This window comes from Zeugodacus cucurbitae, chromosome 5 (assembly GCF_028554725.1).
Source record: "Zeugodacus cucurbitae isolate PBARC_wt_2022May chromosome 5, idZeuCucr1.2, whole genome shotgun sequence".
NCBI lineage: Eukaryota > Metazoa > Arthropoda > Insecta > Diptera > Tephritidae > Zeugodacus > Zeugodacus cucurbitae.
In genome coordinates this window covers 35462503-35483748 of record NC_071670.1, presented here as the reverse complement: position 1 = coordinate 35483748, position 21246 = coordinate 35462503, and the positions used below count along the sequence as shown (strand labels likewise).

At 34.9% G+C, this 21246-nt stretch overlaps 1 protein-coding gene across 2 annotated transcripts in view; it reads right to left on the bottom strand.

Annotated features, from left to right (window-relative positions):
- LOC105215500 (uncharacterized) overlaps positions 1-21246 on the bottom strand; it is a 465848-nt gene that overhangs the window by 341956 nt on the left and 102646 nt on the right. For both annotated transcript variants that reach the window (XM_054230743.1, XM_054230744.1), the window contains one exon: positions 17751-17861. The gene's annotated coding sequence lies outside the window, so the exon portion shown is untranslated. The remainder of the gene's footprint in view (positions 1-17750; positions 17862-21246) is intronic.

The window sequence follows — 21246 nt, the reverse complement described above, 5'->3', positions numbered from 1 at the left end:
TTAATCATTGCTGGAAAAGTATATTTTGACTGTCAGTTAATTTGACTAAAACTATACTTAATATAGATGGTGTAGCACCAATGATTAAGATTTAGAAAAAATATAGATAGTGGTTTAAGGTGGTAACCCTTCACAATATGTCCCACTGCTTTAAAAATAGAGTGCAATTTATATTTATACGGGGACAAGTTTGCTAGCAATTTTGACTGAACTTTGACACATCAAAATCAAATATTTGTGTTGTTTCAGAGATATTATTTTGTATGGAATTAAAGCTTCGCCGTAAGAGATTCACATTTGGGAAGCTTTCCATACAACCGCTACTTTCTCTATAAGCTTCAATAGAAATTTTGACAATTTTATACCTTCGAAGCAACAGTCGAATGCAAATTTCCACTAGATAGCCATAAGCACTCTGTCCATTTCAGTGCCGACATACCGCAATAACAACAACATTATTACTCCAAGCCGCTGTTGTATCCAAAATGGTAATTTTGCGCCGCAAGTCGCTTAGTGTGTGGGTGCGTGCGTGCGTGTGAGGCGTAAAAGTGTTAACTACGATTTTTCATTTACCGTCATTTTTCAAATCTGCACCCACAGAGCTTAATATGCAGATATGCGCACACAAATAAACCAGATATTTGGCGGTGTTCATGTGTGTAATGGGAAACACGACGCAGGACCCATCAATAAAGTGAATTTATAACCTCACACACACACATACATTTAAACTCTAGTAAGCTCATGTGCGCTGTTTACATTGCGTGGGTATTCGGGAATTTAAAACGCGGACGTAGTGCGTGTACTTGTTAATGTCTATGTGTGTAGGCAGCTTACAGGTCCAATGAAAAATCTCTGCCACTAACGAGCTCTGGGCTGCTCGTACGAACAAGCAAACACAGAGAGAGGGGATGGAGGTTAGCTTATATTGATGTTTTCCAGCAGAAACCAGCAACATGGCGCGGAGTTGAAGATTGATCAGGTTCGCTGATAAATGGCACATACGAGTACCAACATACAAATGTATAATATTTTAACGTCCTCTCTGGGCCTTCCATCCCATGTGTTGTATAAACGAGGCGCCAAGGTGTTAAAATTTACAGTTAATTTACGTAAAACGAAAGTAGAGCTTAATGTACTGTGTAAGCGGTTATCTTATATTGGAGTGCTATTGAAGGTGTGGTTTCTAATGTTATCGGAGCATAACAAGTAGATATAATAAGGTTAATAATATAGGAGTCGAGGACGTCCTAAAAAGAATTATCTTGCCAAAAAACAGACCCGGTCTTCAAACAGTTAATCTTTGTGTTAGCTTTCAAAAATATTAAGAGCTTTTAAAAGCTTTCAAACTATGGCAGTAAATATCTTCCTATATTTTTAATTCTATCTCAAATATCGTTCTTCTCGAAACTATTTTGTTATTCTTTCTAAAAGCTACTCAACTGAACCTTTCTTCTAAATTCTTCCAGATCTATATGATTATAAATGATTTTTATTTGATAAGCACAAATATTTTCCATCCTACAGCATTAGTAAAAGGCTTATAAAGCTTTAAGCGCTAAAAGTTATTTAATTCTGTGCTTTTGTAAAAAAACTTCTGGATTGTCGAAAAGTCGAAATTTGTCACGATAGTTTATGGTGTTCAAGATTCTTTAATCATAAAACATACATATCTACAGCTTTTTTGTAACTTTTTTCACTCTCCTACTTTAGTCTCCAAATTACTTCTTCCACCAACTTCAGTATACATAGCGGGCTCACATCTTCCGCTCTCTAAATAACAATTGCGCGCTTAACGGTACTACTCTGCTGTTTAATGCCAATATTTGTTTAAGCTGGTGTCATCACATCTTTTGTATTTCATTTTCTACTTCGCTATCGCATTCTTTATATACATTTTGTGTTCGTTCGCTTGCAAGAGCTCAAAAACGGACATCGCCGTTTATTGACAATCATTGTCCTTTAGTACCCACAAGTCCCACAATTGTAAGACAGTTATTTTGTCCAATAAAATTTGTACGTACTTTATTTGTAAATGTTTGCGCTGTCTCTATTGACCAACCGAATTCGTTGTAGAATTGTTGAACTTCCTCTTCTTTGAGCGAAAAATAAATATTATGTCTAACTTTTGTTGGCAGAGAAACTGGTCAGCTTGGTAGTAGTTTCTAATTAAATTGCTATTAAATATTGATTAAAGTGAAATATTTGAAAAGTCATATAAATAAATACGTAAACACGTAGTGCCTTCCGTAGACTTAAGCTTATTTAGCTTATCTGAATGTGTTTGGGTTTAAAAGGAAATATGAGATTTTTCGGGTCATTTTTGTTGATTAAAACCTATTTTTAATTCATTTTACAAATAACACTTGCTTATAAATTTATATTTACTGTCAAATTTGTTAAGTATATTCATGTCAAGACCCATGAAATCGATAGATTGCGTCTGACAACGCTAAAAATTCTGTAGCTAGATAGAGAAAATAATTAAAAATGCCAAAATTTAATTATCTCCAAGAGTATTGGCAACGGATATAGTTTCATAAGATGTTATATATTGCTTATTCGTAATTGAAAAATAAGAGAAGAGACGAGAGAAAGAGAAATAGATAGTGAAAGATAAAAGTTTAATTCGTCGATTGTCTAAACTACAGGTTATTATTATTATATGTCATGGTGGTCACTAATCAGGGTCGGTCTCTATCTATCATCAAAATGCTTTTCCCATAGGATTTAATAGCTTAGTGGCGAGTTTTTCCATTATGCATTTCAGTGTTTATAAAAGAGTTGCCGTTAACTTCGAAATAGATGAATCCTAGAAGTTTCATAAAAAATATAAAGCGAGAAGAGCTGATTCTTCTTATAAAGAAAATGGATATAACGGATTATTATAATTTTATTGATACCAAGAAGGCTGGAAGCAAAAGCTATTTAACTAAGTTTTAATGCTATTTGGAGAACGCTTTGGCAATACTGGTTCCAATTTTACTGATAACTTTAGGGGAATATTTTAAATTTTAGTATCTTCGTCGTATGAATATAAAGGGTGTATCTTTTAGATTTGAACAACTTTTTTTCGAAATGAAACTTAAACGTGTTAGTGATATGTGTGTCAAATATTTTGGATTTGAAAACATTATGATATTTAATTTCACCAGTATTGCTTCACCCTTCTTGATTTCCATTTGTATTGTCATAGCTATTCTAGCAACATTGACCTTTTATATGGTATACCCTAACCTTTAAATGATGACTTCATCTAATGTTTTACCTATTTGTCCGATATAATGGAACTATTTAATTTTTAGATAACTGATAATGATGTAGGGAGCCAACAAGTCGTGAAACATGTTTCTCTCAAAGAACTGCCATCTTCTGTTGACATGCAAACCATACTAGAGAGTAAATCATTGTGAATGCATGAGAGCCCGAGAACATCTTTAGTGCTGTTTTAATTCTCTGTACAACTATTTTGTTTTATCAAACTATGCCAATATAATTGTAATTATTTTTACAACTGATTTGACAACTAACCCTCCAAAAAAAGTTATTCTCCTAAAAATAAAACCCTATATAATAGAAAAATATTATTATTATTTTGCTTTCTCCATTTCATGCAAAAAAAATATTTATTTTGTTTTCTACTTAATCGACAAGCTTTCATCATTATCTATCACTACAGCGATTACAAAATTCATCGCCTAAGTCAGCTTATTCAAATTTACTCGATTATAAGCAACAATTCCCCAAATCAATTAATTTGATTTCTGTTAACGGCAAACTATTTCCAACACTGCGTCGAATACAATTCCCTTAACTTTGCATTCAATGAATATTTCTTAATGATTTATTTCGGTGTTTTTGCCAATTTCGTTGGCTTGGCTTGCCAAAGTGAAGTGAAAGCGCAGTAAACTTTCTCATTAAAAATACAATTTCGCTTTCTGCAAATATACAAACACACCTATACATAACCACAACTCCTTTGGGATTTTACAACAAGAAATACAAAGTACCTTTGGCATCAACGACGAATGGAGTGAAGTTTGAAAAGCTTGTGCTTTTACTTTACTTTTGCGCTCGATTTTTAGTTAGCTTGATTTTCGCGAGTAATTTCCGCTTTCTCCTACTTTTTTGGACTTATTGTTTTATATTCATCCAATTCATCAGCTATTTGCCTTTTCAACGCCCAAATGCATATCTCAGGCACAGGAGTAACTGTACCACCGGCTTTTCTATTTCATTAAAAGCTACTTGTGTGTATGAAAGCTCATTAGCTAACTTTAGTTGCATGATTTTATTATTTTTAGAGTTGAAGTGAACCGCCAACTACTGGCTTTAAAAATTATTTTTTTTTTCAATAATTTCACTTCAAGTTGGCACAAATTTCGCTACTACAACGCTTTAACGGTTTTAAGCTCCAACTTCGCTAGCAGATAATTACACCTCCATGGCCGCAAAGTCTTTAATGGCTACGGGTAAAAGGTGGCCACACAATTCGTCAGTTTCAGTTCAGTAATTAAGCCTCGCACTTTACAAAAACAAAAATGACTCGAGACAAAACGAATTTCTTTCTAAGCATGCCAGTAAAACTTTCGCTTGTGTGGGTAGTTCAACTGGCACACAAACACACATACATAAATACTGTGTATATTTATATATACAAGTAGTATATGTGTAGCTGTGGTGGTGTGCAAAGAGTTCATTGCTTTTGAAAAGTTCCAGGAAATTGCTTAGTTCAGCATTTTCTGTGTTGAATGAGCAAAACGTGCGAAGTAGGATAGTGGGTGTAGCAATATGGCGCACACAAATACCTACAAGTATATAGTGTGGTATGTATGTATGTATGTGTGTCTGTAATTGAGAGCGCGAAGCGAGTGCGTTGACATTTAATAGCAAGTCATTGACAATTGTATCTTACTACCTTAGTATAATGGTTGTTGAGCGATTATAACTTTTTGAAAAGCCGTAGAATTTCAACATTTCAGATGGAAAATTTTTCGTTTTTGTTATTTTAGTGAGAGGAAAGGTGTATAGGTCAGGTGAGATGTCTTCAAATGATATTTTGAAATTTAAATGCTTTAATATTTGTTAAATTTATAATAAGATTAAGGATAGGGGTTATAGGCTAGAACAGCTATACTAAGTCCTTTATATATCTGAACAAATTCGAAGTACTTGTCCAGAGATCTTATTAGAAAATATCGAACTATAAGAAGCTTAAATAAAGATACAAGTTTAGGTTAAAACAGATCGCTCAGTATAACTTTCTCAGAAAACAACAAAAGATCTGATTTTGTATCGAAGTACTCTTTGAATTTTCGAAGCCGAAGTCGGATAAGTTTGTTTGTTGAAGTGCCAGGCTAGCTCTAATCACTTTGAGTTATTCTCAAAAATAATGCTGAAGCCAATTTTAGCGGGTACTAATGTAATTTCTAATGACATTTCCCAGCATTTTTTCGACCTTGACTTTAGGCTCCCAAAAAGTTACAATTTACAAATGCTAAAACGGCGCCATTAAAATTTCACAACTAAGGAAATACAAATTTAATCCACTTTACCCCTACCATGCATTTGCAATGTGACTAAGTAATATTGCCACAGCGCGCATTGCGTTTATACATTGACATTCGTTCACTTTGTTCATAAAGATGAAAAACTTTTCGCCTCATTTTTAGCAAATCTTATCATCTTACTTGCCATGTCGCATAATCAGCCGTTTGCCACATCCAACGCAAAAATGTAAACTCGCTTAATCAGCAACATCAAATTCAACAAATTTCTATACACTTTCCTGAGCACAACAATTTTGCCGAGTTAAGCTTCAGCCGTCGCCGTCTTCATCGTCCCGTTGCTTTGACATACTTTTAGGCGGTTTACCAACAAATTTATTTTCTGGCTTTGTTGCTTCATTAAATCTTTACCAGCGAAATTTCATTCACTCCACTCGCTGCGTACTTACTTCTTTTAATAGGTACGCATTATCCTTTGGCTGTAAAACTTTGTCCTTATTCAGCGACTCAACTCGTTATCCCTTTTGACTGTGAAGCGAAATGTCGTTCTAAGCCGCCTCAAGCGAGCTTGTCATGTCGCAGCAGAGGTACCGCTGTACTAATGTGCAAGCACGTTAAAAAAATTGTCTGACAACGCAAATGAACACGATTACGTACTTACGTAGTTGTTAGACCGCGAGCCTGTTTACTCCACTCTTTGTTTGTCTTATTCATGTCTTTTATTTCCCACTAAGTAGCGCCTTACTTGTTTACTAATTCTCTTTTACCTTCCATCACAACGTCTTATTACTCCTTCCACGAAATAGATTCATCACGCGGACTTTCATTTCTTTGTCGCAACCCTTCTTCATATTACAACTCACATTTCAGTCGCATCATTCGCCTACGGCGTAATCCTTGAGTATCTTTCGGTGTTTCATATGTTCATTAGACTGTGACTGCTTTGATAGGGTCTCGTATCCATGATTAATTCAACCGCGTGCTTTTTTCTTAGTTTTTCTAACGAGAGAGAGAAAGATTCATTAAAGTCCCGATGGACTTTCAATAGAAATGTTTTGGTCACCAGCAAAGATTTAAGTATTTTGGTCAGTGCGTTTAGTTTTTGACCTGTAAGGCACAATAACTTTAAAGACATTTATATTTCATTTTTTAATACTCATTCTTCTTGCCTTTGACTAAGATATCTACAGACATAAGATATTTTCTTAGAAAGAAATGTTGACAAATTTCAAATGATCTGTATTTAGACTTTCTGAATCAATGGAATCAACATAAGAACGCAATACTATTTATGACAGTGAAAGCTCCCGATTGTAAATGTTTGCAATTAAATTTTAAAGTATTGTCTTAGTGAAAGCTCTTTATGCTAGTAAAGCTTCATATAAAGTTAGGAAAACTTTTTACCATAGTGAAAGTTCGAACTCATTAGTATTTTCTTCATAATTTCCTTATTGAAAGCTTTATTTGCAGTGAAAGCTTCACCTATATAATGTATTGAAAGCTGTTAAGTAAAAGCCCGCGCACGTAAATGCTTACCCCTGAGTTTTATATTATTTCTATTGTGAAAGCTTTATTGCCAGTGAAAGCTTCATCTATAAAGTAATGAAATATATGTGTGTCATTGTATTCTAACCGCTTTCACGTCAATCGACTCGACTATAAAATATCGAATTATACCTTTCCCATATATTCAACGTCTATCGTTATCCCCAAAATCCATGTTTTATGCTGCTATAGCAACATCAATAAAAGACCTTTTGAAATTAACTTCTAAATAAAACGCAACATTTCACTCCAACATTCTCATATTTATTGTTAGAAAATATCTCTCCTAAAGTCCATTCACCTCTTTTGTCCATTTCAAAGCAAAAACAATCAATGCAATTTACGCAGTTCAAAAAGGTGTTTCAACCAACCTGTTCATTTGCGGCTATAAAGGCGATAAACCACTTTTCTCCTACCAACATTAATTTATGCCCTTGCCATTTTATTGTCCACCGGAAAATCACAACTGCAATTTCACCATAGAAAATAACCTAGCAATTCGCACAATCTCACCAGAATGGAAGACATTCAATGTGTTTTATTTCGTTAAATCATAAATAATTTGCGACTTCGGAAGCCATAAAATATTTACTGCTTGTTTATTGAATACAATTTAACAACAGTTAACCCCATCTTGTGTGCCATGGTGATGGGCTGTGTGGCGTTGGCGTGGTCGTCAAATCCCAAAGGGATCCTTAAAGACGAACTCGTTCGCCAGTACTACGATGAGGTCTGTGTGCGCGAGCGGGTTGATTGAAATGCGGCAAGGGAAGCAGTGATGAATTGTAGTGATGAATTCTGCACCACGGCAACAAAATTGCGAAATACTACGAATTCAAATAATATTGCAATTGTATATTTCGGTTTATGTTTGACGAAAATGATTTAATGTTGCAAAGAGCAGTTCACCTACGCGAAATTTGTGAAATTGGTAGAGGAGTGGGGGTAAATATTTGTGAGTTGATATGTATATATACACTTGTGAATAATAATGGAATTTTGATCTTGTTCTTTCTGGAGAAACCTTTGTAGTTAACATCCCACGAACACGATAATTGTTCATTTTCGACGAAAATCTCATTTCTTCATGACTTAAAGGTCAGTAACAGACTTTGAAGCTTGAACGGCTCAAGAATTCCTAAGCAACACTCAATATAATCTTCATCCGAGATACGTCGGCTTTTTGGGTTTTTGCCTAAAACACTTAGGATTTCAGGAGGAATGCCTAGATGTTCAAAGGTGACGAAGATTTTCAATATTAACAATTCGAATTAGATTTGATCTAAATACTGAACTAAAAACGCATTAAGCGGAGGGATTATCAGGATAGCGCTGAGAACTGCAAGGCGTACTAGAACTTACGTCACCTACTCATATTAAAGGACCCTGAGAGCCTATGGTTAAAACAACTCAAACGGTAACTTAAACGAGTGGCTCAGTAGAAGCCGAAACTGGAAGCGATCTGAGTTCCAGAACCAATCGATATTTAGAAGACTGTCTGTGCTTTGTGTTTCCGAAAGTTTTATCCCACCTTTTTTGTTTAGAAATATTAGGCAGGAAATCGGTAAGACCATTGAGTTAATAGATTACAAGCAAAATTTTAAAGTATCCCGAAGACTGCTAACTAAATCAACCGTAGGGGTTCTATAGGAAATCTGGTCCCATTGTATAACAAGTAAATGCTAAAATGGAAATTTCACAAATCCATGTCTCATCGGTTGCGGTGTTCCTTTACATTTATCTCCATATCCGTGTTTTTCATTTTTTATTGAATGTATGAAGTCACTCAGCTATACTCTGGATATTCGTTCTATCTGATACTTAGCAAAATTACAATCATATAAGTTCTTTTGATACCTAGCAATCAAAGATCACAATTTCAGGAGCCTATGGAGAGTCTTCAGACATACTATATATTTTCTAGATGAAAAGCGAAAATTTGGAAGAAGACATAACACATAATTCATATTTCAACCGTTATAAGAAAAATATATGCAATACTCCACTATTTTCCCCAATATTGTACTTATAGGCAGTCCAATATATACGCATTTATCCAACTATTTTCAATTATATTTAAAACTTTCAATTCACCTCTTCTCTTTTGCCCACTACATATACTACAACCACTTAAATAACTGCATGCGTAGACGCTTACGCATTAACCCGCGCGGTCTTACTTTTATGGCCAACAATAAAAATTGCGCGCATATACGGTCGTGTGCAAAAAAATATGATCAGCAAAAAAGGCAAGGCAACCGAATAATAAAATTTTTTATTGCAACAAAAAAGTGCTATAAATTTGATGCATGCACCAAAAGTGCCCATACGTGAACTCTTTTTCTATAGATAACATAAAATAAAGCAGACCAGACAGCCAAAATAGAGCGCACTTCGAATGTGCGGATATAAAATTTTAATGTGCCATTACAGAACTGAACAGAGAATGCCATGCAATTGAATACGCAGCGTGGGTGAAGAATAAATAAATCAAAGCCATATTGCCGCAGGTAATTACCAATGGGCAAGTGTGGCAAGTTGAAGGGGAGTGTTGGGTCGAAATGAGCGTATATTAAAGAAAATAAATATGCAAATATAGACTTCAAAATGCAGTAATTTGACGCTTCGATGCTAATTAAATGTGAGTGTGAGTTTAGAGAGGAACTGTCGTTTACATTTACAGTGGACTCTTGAGAACTGAAATTCGAAAACTTTTTATGCCCACCTGGCGAAATAATTCTACGAATTTTGAATTAATCGAAACTTAGTCGGGCTCAAAAATAAACCGTGGATATTACTTTTGTAATTAATATGATAATAGCGCCACCTGGTTGAAATTTTTCGACAAATTTGAATATAAAAACGAAATTTAGCAATATTTTGACTTCGGCGACAGCTAGGGAAACTTTTGTTTATTGGTCAATATCACTCTTCTGTTCCTTATTGATCAAAAGTGAACCTAAAATACCTTTTATAACAATTGTATGACTTTCCATATCAATAGTTATCTTCCTTTGTCAATATTTATCTGTATGATGAGAGAATTAGACGTTTAGGAGCGCCTTTTAGTTATATCTTGGGCCCCGGCGCCACCTGACAAGATAATTTTTTGCAAGTGTATTTCTCTCCCTTCCTGTATAACTCCAAATTAGGAAAACATGCTTATAAATAATTTCAGTAACAATTCTAATCCGTTGCCACCTATAGGTATTATTATTACCTATAAACTTCTTCAAAAATTTACCTCATTTTATCGAAACTGGAGAGTTAGTTAACTCGGTCCCACTGTACTTTGTAAAAATAGATTATAAGTAGGTCAGCAAAAGTTAATGTTGTTTTTGTTGCACTAAGTAAAGCTACCTGTTCATCAAATGATGTCTGTCACAGCTAAGCAATGCGCGTCTATTGAGGATTATATATATACTCTCATGAATATACCTAGATATGTATATATGTACAGTTGAATATATACTTAGGTCTGTAGACTGTCTCCTAGTCTCTACTGTAACGTTCCATAATTGGATTTCCCAACGTAATTGTATAAGAATATTATGGAAATATAATATTAACAACAACAAACGTATGATTCAATAATAATAATAATAATAACAATAACAATGGCGTAATGCGAAAAATTCAATCAAAATTAAATTATGTAAATATGCTAAGTTTTGCTTGAAATGGTCGCAGCGCATCTTAATAAAGGTAAATTAAGGTGAAAGCAGTGAGAAAGGCCGTGCGAAAAAGCTGCAGCTTTTAGGCGCTTAGGCAGCACTGCGATAATTCTATTTGGAAATGTAATTTTCCTAAACTCATTGACGCACTTTTTTCCAGATAAAAACAACAAAAATCCATCCTCTCTTCTATTTTATGCTTTCTTTCTTTTATACGGTTCTTTCTTCAAATGCAAATAGAAGGAATTGTTTTCACGTTTCGCTGCTTTTTCGTCTCTTCTGCACTCGTGTATATTGGCATGAATGGCTAAAGCGTTATCGTTTCAATATGAATTCATCATAATTTGCATAATTCGCTTATGAAAGGAATGCGACTAAGAGACATGCATACAAATATATGTATATATGGGTGACCCTTTCCAGTTAACTCAAATGTATGGAAGAATGTTGCTGGGGTAAGGATAAAATTGTCATTGCGCCAAAAGTGGTCAACAAATATCGAAATGACATGACAAACAAATTATGTTTTCTGATTATTCAGCCACACAAATCATACATGTGTGCTGCTTTTATGTGCTAGTGATGCAAATCAGTTCGATTTGATTGCATGGTTCATTCTCTTATGTAGTTGTGCAGATATTAGCTGCCAGTGTTGTGCTGTTTGCACATGTTCCTTAGGGTGGTTGGAAATCCGAAGAGCAAATCGATTTTCCTTGTTGCTCATATGCGCAAAAATTTACTTTAATGAAGTAAAATTATTAAACTGTAATGGTTGCAACCTCTAAATTTGTTATTATTTACTCTATTTATGCAAAGTAGTAATATTCACCTCCCGAATTTTTAATTCAAAATCGTATAAGGTTTGGATATTTTTCTATAATAGGTTAGTAGAGTTCACAAATATTGTCTGAATATGCCCCTCACATATATGTATGACGCTCCCAGTTTCACGATATTTCTATTATAAACAGCTTTTTCTCGCCAATAAGGAGCCGAATGTTCGTTCACAACTGCTCAGTTGAAAAGCGATATTATATTTTAAACAAAAGGTAAGTGAAAAAATTGATATCTACCTCCTCAACAGAAAATCTTTAAAGGAGGGGCGGTTTCACATAATACATATTGTCTATAAAAAATCGGCCGAGTTTAAGTTGGTTTAGATATGTTAGAGAAAAACTATCTCCCACCTAGTATTGTGAATAATATTTGTGTTTATACGGAGTTGAGCTCACCAGTGCCACGGTTGTCATTGATTTTCTAAGACCTTTTAATTTGTCAAATGTTGCACATCGGGCCATAAAGTAATATTAAAGGAGCTCCAACACAATACTATGGGTTTACATTTTAAAAATATTAAAGAATTTTCTCAATCAAGTGGTCATCAGATGGACAATGAACGGGTGAAGGAAAAATTATAAAGATCTCTTTAAATGGCAGTCTAAAATCGTATCAGAACCTTGTTATTATTTGATATATATTCTATAGGTGTCAATTCGATCGAAATATTCTGAATAAATTCCGCAAAAAAATTAAAATACAATTTAATTTTCCATTAAAATTATTCAATATCTTGTTGATAATGTAATTGGAAGAGCGAGGCCATTTTTTCGAGGCGGTGGTGTTCAGATCGCAATAACTCATGTTCTACACAATATATTTAGCTCGAAATTTATATTTATACTATCGACATATCGACATTAATAAATGATTAATACATAAAGCTCTATCTTTTTACTGGCCGTAGAATACATATTTAAAAAATCCAATAGGATGACTGTTTACATCTGTCGAAGGATATATAATACAGACAGGGTAGAAATATTTAAAGTATCGAAATATTAGTTAAATGTTTAAAAACCTAAACGTGGATTTTAGTCAATAATTCTTTTTGAATAGGGTTTCAACATCACTTCCTGTATGCCTTAAATAAACTTGTTTTGAATTCTATCACTATGTAGTTACCTTGATCTGTAGTCGTAGTCATTCCTTGAGACTAACGGGTCTACAATTAAGTTGAAAACATTTTTTTCAACATTTCCAACGTTTTGGCACAAGAAATTTCGTTTGAAACACAAAATTTCACACAAACTAATTATAATTTGTTAAAAAAAAAATAATTTTAATTCAATAAAAAAAAAAATAATAATAATTCGAATAAAATAATTTATAATGTCTTTGAGAAATGAGTATTTGAGAAACTAAAATATCGTAGCTTCATGCATCTTCAAAAAACACCTACAAATTTGAGTCAGGTTATGTCGTTTCTTGAATTTTTACTGTTTACAGTATGCAAACGTTTACACTACTTGGCATTACCAGGTGTTTAGTGTTGCCATATCAGAAAAAACGTTGATAATTATTTTAATATGTTACATACTTTTAGGTTGGCTTGGAAATAACTTTTTGAAAAGCTCAACCTATAAAAGAAATTAAGAAAAAATCGTATTATGTAATATCTAAAAAAGCTTTTATTAAGCTTAAAGGTAACTAGTAAGGAAGGGCTAACTTCGGGTGTAACCGAACATTTCATACTCCCGCAATTTATTTTTTTAATTCTATTAATATAGCACACAAGTTGACACACATATTCGACATACATATGGTATAAAGTCCATTGAAACGACATATGTACAAAAAACTGGGTGGAGATCGGGAACACGCCCACTTCAGCAAACAAATTACATCCAAATATGCCCCTCATAGTGCGACCCTTTGTACCAAATTTCACTTTCATTGCTTTACTTATGGCTTAGTTATGGCACTTTATGTGTTTTCGGCTTTCGCCATTTTGTGGTCATGGCAGTTCTCCGATTTCGCCCTTCATCGAAAGCAACCTTCCTATGGTGCCAAGACCCCCGCTTCAAGTTTCATCAAGATATCTTAATTTTTTTTTTTTTTTCAATTATAAAAATATAACCAAATGGGTAGAACATTGGAGCTTTATGCCTCAAAATATCGGCATATATGTATTTTTCCTTCGTTTTTTCTTCTCAATTAAGTACACAAGTCGACATTTACATATTTTTAATTAACACATCTCACTTGCCACATGTTAATATCGCACTTAATTTATTGTCATGTTTTTCGCACGCACACAATTTCCACGAAGCGCACAACGTGTCCGGCTTCCTTTGCTTTCTGCACAAGCGCACGCGCAAAATTTCTGCTTAACTCGGCACTTTGAGCCATTAGATAAATTGCATTATATAATCTGCACTGATCCCAAATCTGCAAAATATTAAATTAAATACTGCCACACAATACGCTTGAGTACCGTTGCGCGTTGTCAGCGGCAAATATAATAGTTGGACAGTTGAGCTTACGCGCATAATACCCAACACACACACAAGCACATACTATATATAAATACTGGAGAGTAGCCATATTGGCAAGTCTCGGCCGTAATAGTCACGTCGCGGCGTAAAACTACTACGATTTACAACAAAAACACACACTTGCGTAGCTGCGTAGCATTCCTCAATGGCGTATTTAATGCCAACGTTCAGTGGCCACTTCAGTTTCATTCGTGCAACAAGCGGCACGCAGCAGCCAAAGCTTTCGAGTGTGTGTGCGTGTGCGTGCATAAGAATGTGCTGAAGTCACTGGCTAGTTAATTTTCACACGTCCACGCCGCTTGTTGTCGCATTTCCGTGCTGCTCGCAAACACATACACACACACGCGCACTCATAAGCGCCGGAGAGACAGCACTCATACGCCCTGGCTTCCTTTGCTGGCTATTACTTGACTTTTATGTATTTCCATTACAGTTATTTATATGCATCCGTGTCGGTGTGTGCGTTTGTAATGCCACTGACTGTCTTCTCTTCCTGCCACCTGTGCTGCACGTCTTTTAATTATGGGTCTCAACAGTATAGTGGACGCTCTGCGACCAAGTAAAAGCGAAAGCAACAAAAACGTGGCACGCTAAATGAAGTTCGTTTACATCGCAACTATTGTCGGGAGTCTGGTGCGACTCTGGTCGTCACCTGATGATGGCTGCTGACTATTTGCCACTCACTAACTGGCTTCCCGCTGACTGCGCGTCTCGGAGGCGGGCTAACTGGAGACTGGGTTGGCAGCCACTGTTGATGACTGTTATTATTATTTTGTTACACACTTTTTCTGCTGCTTTCTTTATTGATATTTGTTTTTGCTTTGCTTGTTTCGTGATTTTCGTTTCAGTTTTGCTTTATTTGCTTTTCGGTTTGTTTGCAGTTACAGTTGCGAACGCTGCTGAAATTTCATTAGCTTTGTTTCGCTCTGCGTTATTGTTTTTGTATTTGCTTTCTTTGTTTTTGCGTCTGGATATCGTTGACAACTACTTGCTGCGGCGTGACCAGCGCGACGTCAGCAAATTGTGTTGCACATTTGTTAGTGTTTTTTGTTGTTGTTGCATATTTTTTTACTTTTGTAAGTGCTGCCGACCACTGCCACAGTGTGTAAACGAGAAATCTGTCGTTATTTCAAGGATCAAGTTGTGCTTTTTTGTAGCACTCAAGTACTAAATCTTGTATTGCACAGACAATGGGCAAACAGTCAAAATATTAATAATTCCCTAGTTTTATATTTTTGGGTTTTCATTGCTTTTGTAAAATAAAATATGTAAGTCCTTGATATTAATTGCTTTCTTTGGTGTAAATAAATAAAATGTGTTTTGGTTTACTTTCTCCGTTCTTTTTAGTTTTTTTATTTAAGTAATATTTCTTAAGTTCTTTCTTTTAAGTAATATTTGTGAAACTGAAGCAAATCAAAGTAGTAAACTACAATTTATTTACTAGTGGTGTCGCACTACCACTGAATATATTTTATTATTTTGTTAGAATTTCAGTTTTATTTTTTAGCTATATTTTTACACAAACATAACTCAATCAATCAAGTGTAGAAATATATACCGGCATCAACTATTTTCGGTTCTAACTGAAATTATTGTAAGCCTAACACTGCTTTAGAATTGTATTAAGGTTGTCCACTTATTGACCGACCGAATTTATACTGTCTGAACCTTCATATACTAGGTATATTGTTGTTGAGGAAATGTATGAACTGTAAAATATGAGTTTTTGACGTCATTAGGTTCATAAAGCTTGATCATTTAATTTTCCTAAGATAACTCACTTGTAGACCAATTTTGACGTTCTAACGTCAAATATCAGGATTAGATTGGTAATAACTTGTAATTGAAATTGTACGTATGTACGAAGGCTTGAGACGGATATAAATCGATTTAGTTTTAAAGAGAAAGTAAATTTCTTAAATTTGCAATTGAAAAGTAAAGTCCTCTCTCGACGAACAAAAACTAAACTCTACAAGTCCCTCATCATTCCCGTCCTACTTTATGGTGCAGAAGCGTGGACGGTGTCAACATCCGATGAGACGGCACTAGGAGTTTTCGAGAGAAAGGTTTTGCGGAAGATTTACGGTCCCTTAAACATTGGCAACGGCGAATACCGCAGAAGATGGAATGATGAGCTGTATGTGTTGTTCGACGACATAGACATAGTCCAGCGAATAAAAAGACAGCGGCTACGCTGGCTGGGTCATGTTGTTCGAATGGATGAAAGTGCCCCAGCTCTGAAAGTTTTCGATGCAGTACCCGCTGGTGGAAGCCGAGGAAGAGGGAGACCTCCACTCCGGTGGAAGGACCAGGTGGAGAAGGACCTGTCTTCACTTGGTATTACCAATTGGCGCCAAACCGCCAAAAGGAGAGATGCGTGGCGCACTGTTGTGGACTCGGCTATAACCGCGTAAGCGGTTTCTACGCCAGTTAAGAAGAAGAAGAAGAAATTTCTTAAAAAATTTGATTTTATAATTCATCGCCATATATATTGCATATCATCCAACTTTTCTATTTCATTACAATCGATCAATCGATCTCTTAGTTCTTAGGTCTCAGTTTGGCCGAATTCTTTCAATGAATTCTTATAATAAAACAGACGGTCTACAACTTTGCTTCCGGCGTTTTTTTGTATAAAAACGCTTACAAATGTCGATGAGCCTCAGCCGCACTTTTCTTGGAATTAAAAAAGAAAAGCAAAATTTCCCGCAAATGTCTAGAATTCGGCTCAAGAAGTGACATTTTCAGTTGAGAATAAGTTTGGGATGCAAATAGATCTCTGCAAATATGTTGTTGAGTTAATGTTGACACAAATGTCCAAGATCGATATAAAACGATTTTATCGATTTAACCGACCAGTGCTTGACCCTAGAGACATCTATTGGAAAACGGCGGAAGCAAAGTTGTAGTTAATATAACAAACAATTTGACTCACATATTCAGCTTATATATAGAGTAAACTCCATTGAAAATTGGAAATATTAGGTAATTAAGTGTTATTAGGTATATGGTTGTTAGGTGAAGGTAAGACCCGACTTCAAGCATTTTTGGCACGGAGACATATTATTAAAAGAAAGATATTCTCTCTGAATTTCTTCAAAATATCTGAGATACTTACCTATATTCTCGGTAAAAAAAAAATTAGAAGCACTGAGGTCCTCATGTTCGATATATGGGGTCTTGAAAACTTATGGTATGATTTTGATGATTTTTAGAAGAGCATGCTGTATATTTGTGCAAAGTTCGCTTTCGTTATGTTCACTAGTGCTTCTTTATATACTGTAAAGTAAACGATTTAAATCGACTTAAAAGTTCTGGTATATAGGAAGTAGGCATGGTTGTGAGCCGATTTGGCCTATTTTCAAAACATATAATTGAGATGCAATATCACAAGCCAAATTTCATTGAAATTGTTCGAAAAGTTTCGGAGATATGGTTTTTCACCCATAAGTGGGCGGAGCCACACCCAATACCAATTTGAGTGAAACTCTTCCAAAAATACCTGGAACCTCTTTTGCCCAATGAGATCAATCATCCCTTTTAGTATTAATACGGTAAAAAAATTGAGAAATCCATACAGCAAGTGGTACTTATCGAATATTTTGTCGTTTTAAAACATTTTTTGAACATTTATAAATACATTTTCCAATAAATTTCTATAATATTTATAATTATGCATCAATTCTTACCTTCTCTATAGTATATTGTGATATTATTGAGTAAAATATAATAAGCACTTGTTCACTCTTTTAAACCTTTTCACTTTCTTTTCGAAACTAATTCACTTCCTGTTTTGCATTCTGTAATAAAAAAAAAATATATAAAACTTTTGCAAGCATATAAAAATATTATTAAAGATTTATTGAAATGGAAAAAAATATGGATAAAATTGTACACGAACTCTTGATACTGACTGTAGATATTAGCAACTATATTATCGAAGAAAAAAAAATATGCATTTAAAATGTACAAAAATAAGACTCTTAAATCTGTAAGGCAGAGACACTTTCTGTACCATCAAACATCAATTTTAAGCTGCTTCCATTTTTATCGCATGAGACACTGAGCGATGACGATTTTCTCTTTTTTTTGTTTTTATATTTTATTTTTTTTATTTATTTTTTGCAACGGCTGGCATACTCACTCCACTCAATTTGTAAAAGATATGCAAACACACGCTTTGAAGGACATGTGACTAGCAGCCGACCAGCATACACACACACACACACACACTCGTGCGCAGAACGATTTATATGATCCGCCATGACATGCAGTCAACACAAATATGTCACAGAACATTTCATTGTGAATATTTTATCTGCAGCGACACAGTCACGGTTAGACGCCAAACAAACGGCCGGACGCTCGAAGAAGCGCTGCCTATGTATGTATGAGTGTGCGTGGTTGCATGAGTATGACAAAGAAATTGATGTCAAAGAAAAAATCTGAGTTTCAGGCAACGTTACCAAAAAGGTAGGGTAGCCCAAGTAATCTTATTTCGTTTTGAGTGGTCATTAATCATGACAAAGCCTATTGAGAACACGAACTGTGTATGTATGTGTGTGTGCGCTTGTGGGCTAAAAACTGCCTAACAAGCTAAACATATTTACAAAAGTGACCGAAGTTGCATATAAGGCCATTAAGCGAACGCGGTGGCGCTTCAAAGGTCAAGCACGCGCATACACACAAGCAAACAGAAAAAGTGGAGAAACATATTCAAAGTTGGATGTTTGTGTGTGCCCACACACACACACACACAAGATATAATTATGACATATATCATCATCATCGTTATGCGGATGAGTAACGATTTGCACAGACAAATGGGTCAAGTCCCCCGTTAAGGGAGCAAACAAAGCATTCAAGTGTTCAAACAACGCCAGTATTTACCATTGAGATTTTTGTTGTTGCTGTTGTTGGTTGGTGCTGCTGGCACTGTTACTGCTGCTTACTGTTGGTTATATAAACGACCATCATCATGACCCTGAATGAGCGTTTATATGGTCTACAAACACACATACAGCGGCGCTTGGTTGTGCTTGTTATGATTGAGTAGTTGGAAAGTAATATACTCGTGCAAATGTAACGGTCATATGTACGTGGACATATGTGGCAACTTATAGTTGTGGCATAACTAAATTTAACTGGAAAAGACCTTAGCTCCAAAAAAAACCGTAAAACCTCGTAATTGTAAACACTTTTGACTTAGTCTTTGAAATATAACACCGCACTGTGCAGAGTCCTTCTACTTCTCTTACAAAAAATACGTATTTGATAGTCAATTTATGAGTTGCTCGGGTTTTTACTTTACTATGAAGTACCCGAGACATGGCAGATATTTAGTCTCTGAAGATAAATTAAGTAGATTTCGGGACAAAACATTGCTTGCGGATAATCATATTATTATAGAGGAATTTCAATCCAGTCCGATAGAAATACATAGAATTTTTATGACGCTTTCACATTCGATAACGTCCAGTTTGTTGTTTCTACCTATATTTCTAGTCGTATGTACTTCTATCTGGTATTGCTGGGAGCCTTTTTATAACTAAATATGTACATACGTCTCTAACCAAAATCCATATTTCAGAGTTTCTTCAATTGGATTGAGTTTTTAATTTATAAGCAGCGAAATATCCTTCCACCGAGCAAGAAATATAAGCCACTAGTTCGGACTCCAATCCTCTGGTAACATATACTCCTTTAAATACGCTTGAAAAAGCTCTACTTGAGGATTAATATCACTTGATATCGCCTAGAACTCACACCCTCCTCAGTTCTAGGTTATTATCTTAAAGAAAGAATTGGAGTTGACATAAAAGCCTTGGAACTTAAGATGCAATTCCTACTTAGTAAGACATGGATTGAAAGCTCTTGAGCTCAGAACCAAGATATATTATATAATAAATTAGACCTGTCCTTTTCAACGTAAAGCACAAAAGTCAAAGAAACTGTTTTCTGCAGCACAACTAACGGTATTATAGAATATATTCAGCTTTTAAAACATAATCCGAGCCGTTGTAGCTGACAGAGCACAAAACCTACTTTAAATTAGAAAAGTCTCTTTCACTAAACAAACAAAATATACAAACATCTACCTTAAAAATTGCCGCTTTTAAGCAAAAGTAAATAAAATTGAGACAAAAACTTCCAACGCTTGTATTCAAAAAGTTGCCACTCAATGCATTTCTCTAACCACCTCGACTGCTCATTTTGTGGCAAACTTAATTCATTTCGAATTTTTGCGGTATTTTCTTAAGTTTTTCTCTCTCCTTTTATCGCGTAGAAATTTCAGAGTTTTGCAGTAAGCAGCAGCGCCCGACCATCGAAATTGCCTGAAATCAAAACAATAGCACACATCTGCCCACTTACAAATAGACACGCTGGTTTTTGCTTAGTAGCTTAAGTGCATCGAAAACAATTGGTGTGCAGCCGGCAGCGCAGAAAGGCGCAGATAAACGTGAACTTTTTCAATTTTCAATGAGGGATCGAGCAAATATTTTTCTCTACTTCTTTTGGAATATGCTACCTTTTGTTTTCTGCGAACTTTCAGGTGCAAGTAATTTCATATATTCTGTTAGTTTGCTGTTGCATGCCACAGAAGCGCGGATTTTTAGGTGTATTATTAAGGTAAAAGTGTGGAGAGTAGTGCAGACAGGGTTAGGTGGCCTTCATCAAACAATCGATGTAAATATGAAGTTTTGCATAATTAATTGAAAAAATATAAGTACTCGTGATTTTATTTCAATATTATTTTAGGGTCTGGGTTTTACAGCCCTAATTGTTTCATTTCTAACCTAGATAATTTTAACTCCTATTTTTGGATGAGATAGAATGACTATTAGACTATTATTCGAAATCCGTTTTAAGGTTGTGTTATGTTTACAATAAAAAATAGTAAAAATAAATTAAAATAAAATCAATTCAGAAAACTCTGCGAAAAGGTGAAAATAGCCCTAAATAGTTATAAATAATTTTTTTCGAGAGTTCGACTAAAAATTATGTCCAAGTTAAATGTGATTGTAGCTCAAAAGTCGCCTAAAGAAAATACTACTAGAAAAATAAATACAATTTTTATGTGTTAGAACCTAACCCTAAGTAAGTGCCAATGGAAGGCAGAAACTACATCAAAAGCATTGAACAAACAAAAGTACCTAACATTTTATGACTCCTAATAGGAAGTAA